This window comes from Calonectris borealis, chromosome Z (genome assembly GCF_964195595.1).
Source record: "Calonectris borealis chromosome Z, bCalBor7.hap1.2, whole genome shotgun sequence".
Classification (NCBI taxonomy): domain Eukaryota; kingdom Metazoa; phylum Chordata; class Aves; order Procellariiformes; family Procellariidae; genus Calonectris; species Calonectris borealis.
The window spans coordinates 30870825-30873932 of record NC_134352.1 but is presented as its reverse complement, the minus strand read 5'-3'; positions in this window follow the sequence as shown (position 1 = coordinate 30873932).

The window sequence follows — 3108 nt, the reverse complement described above, 5'->3', positions numbered from 1 at the left end:
TAGGTCCCTCCCAGGAGCCACCAAACAACCTCAGACTTGTCCCAGGGCCCCCAAAGTCCCCAAACCCTGCCTCCAGGTCCCCTAAGACTTCCCCAAACACCCTGAAACTTTGCTCTTGGGCCAGCAAAACATCTCAAATCGAATCCAAGTGTCCCCAAAGACCTACCTAAAATGGCCCAAGCAGCCCCAAACACCCTAAACGCTGCTTCCAAGCTTCTCAGATTCTCCCAGGCCATGCCGAAAGGTCCACTGTCCCAAAGCTCCCACCAAACCCCAAATATCCCCAAACGTGCCATAGTTCTTGTTGGCTCCAAAAGACCCTGTACCCCGCCCAATTTTCCTCAAAGAACTCAAAATTTGCCCCAGGCCTCCAAGCAAACCTTGCCCTACTTCAGGACACTCAGAAACCTCCGCAAAACCCTACCACAGGACCCCAAACGCCACCACAGAATCTCCTAGCAATGCTGAAAGCCCTACACCCTCCCCGGTGATCCTAAAGACTCCAAACCTGCCTCATGCTCCAAAATCCCCAAAGTGTGCCCCAGGACCCCAAAAATACCTTTAGTTGACCCCCCAAACCCATGAGCAGGGCTACTGAAGACCCTCAAACCCTGACCAATAGTCCCCAAAGATCTCCAAACCTGCACTAGGGCCCCCAAACACCCCAAAGCCTGCTTCAGGTCCTCCAGAGATATTTTCCAGCCCCCAAATCCTGTTCCAGTTTCCTCCAAAGCCTGCCAAAATAACCCAAGGACCCTAAAACTTGGCCCACTGTGGGGGAAAAAAAAAAACCAAACCAAAACAAAAAACCAAACAGTTTCACAGGCTCCTAAGATCTCTCCCAAACACCCCTGAACCCTGCCCGAGCATTCCCAGTCACTGCAAACTCTGTGCAGGTTCTCCCAAAGACCCCTGCACCCTGCTTCAGGTCACCATAAGACTTCCCCAAACCCTACCAAACTGTGCTTCAAGTACCCCATTTGGTCCACATACTGTCTAAATATTCCCAGTGTCCCACAGTCCTGCCCAAGGGGTCCAAACCCGACCAAAACCTGCTTCAGGACCCTCAAAGATCAGAAACCCTATCTCAGAGCTGTTGTTGGACCATGGACGTACCCTGACGGCATGTCCCCACAATCCCCAAAAACCTTCTCCCAGGCCACAACACAAGCTGCTTCTAAGCTTCTCTATCCCAAAGACTCCCAGACTCGGTCCCAGAGCCACAAAACCCCCACAAACCTGGCCCAAGTGCCCTCAAATACCTCCAGACCCTGCTTCAGGTCCCCTAAAGCCCTCCTGGAACCCAACCCACACCCTGCCCCAAGGCTCCCAAAGCCCCCCCCCACACCCTGCCCAAGTACCCGCAATCCCTCCCAATCTTGCATCAGGGTCCTGAAACACCCTGATAACTTGCTTCAGGACCCTCATAGTCATCAGTCTTAGACTCTGCCCAACTGCCACCAATGAGCTCCAAACCCTGCTCAGAGCTCCCCAAACACACCCTTACCTAGCTCAAGTGGCCCCTACTGCCAAATCCTGCCCCAGGGCCCCCAGACACTGGCAAACCCTTCCGAAGAGACACCAAACGCCCCCAAACCTGCCCCTCAGAACACCCAACCTAGGTGGTCCCTAGAGACTTCCCCAAAACCTGTCCGAGCTATATCCCAGGCCCCTAGAGACTTCCCCAAAACCTGTCCGTGGCCCCTAGAGACTTCCTCAAAACCTGTCCAAGCTATATCCCGGGCCCTGCAAAGATTCCAAATGATGCCCAAGTGCCCAACTCCTGCCAAAACCTATCCCAGGGTCTCCACATCACCCAAAACTCTGATCCAGGGCTCTCAAAACACCTTCCACTGAACACACCCATAGCCTGCCCAGCTGCCATTTCCTGCCCTCCTGGGCTGCTTGCACCAACCGTGACATCCCATACCTACGTCTCCCTGTAGGAAGGGCTAGCAGGGATGGACTGTACCGCAGAAGCACCTTGCTGCCTCGCAGGGGTCATGACCATATGCTCTCAGGACCAGGTTTGGTCTGCCGCTAAGCTCTCATCCTGAGGAGTCTTCAGGGGAGTCCCCCAGCACCAAGAAACTGGCCATTTGGGACTTTCCTTCGTGGAGGACAGCATGCGATGAGCTGAGGGTTTGGAAGGGAGGGAAAAGCTCCTTCTGGGAGCGGAAGGGCAATGCAGGTGCCTAGAGACAGGAGGGAACTACCCCAGAGACTGCCCCCAGCCCTTCAGCTGCGCTGCACCTCTTGCCAGTGCCTCCCCCTGGAGTGACCACTGCCATGTAGTGCACTGCAGCGTAGTCTGAGGTGAGCCCTGGTGCGAGGCAGAGCAAAGGCTGCTTTAGGGCCTGACCAGCAGGAGCGCTCCAGAGCCTCCTGGCCCTAACACTGGCTCTTTGGGCAGAGCATGGCTTCACGAACTGCCCCGAGTGGGACACCCAGAATCATCAGTCTTCTTGCCAGGCTTTGCAACCTGGAAGAGCAATGTATTTGAGAGTTAGGCATTCCTGCCAAACCCAAAAGAGTTGGCCTTTTCATTTTGGATTAGCTAATTCTAAGTAATCGGAGGCTTTGGCTTTTGCAGATGAGATCTCAGTGTTCTCTTAGTAGCGTGCAACAGATGGGAATTGTGAGAGCAGCCTTTGCGTGTACATGGAGGCAGGTTGCAAGCAGTGATTAAAAGCTGCGGTGTCTTGCAGAGCCAGGGAAACTTTCCACCACAAGAGCTTAGTTCAATCTTCTGCCCTAGAGCAGTCAGCACAGAGTTCCTGTGGAGGCAGCAAAGGGGCAGTAGGGTAGATGTTCAGTCCTTCATCCCAGAGCACTGCAAAGAGCAGCAGAGTCTGAAGGAATGGATTTGTGCCACATGTAACTCTGCTTAAGCTTGAAGTCCCCCCAGCCTATTGACGATCTCAGCATTTCAATGTGGTCTTTCTGCTAAAAGAGCATGTGCAACAGCTGCCTTCCCTGGGGACTTCAAGGGGGATTGTCCAAGAGGACTGCTTTCAACACTGAGGTGTGCTGCTTTTCCAGAAAACGGGGTAACAATGGCCATAAAGTTTTATAATGACCTGGCAGGTTCTGTGGCACTTCTCTTTT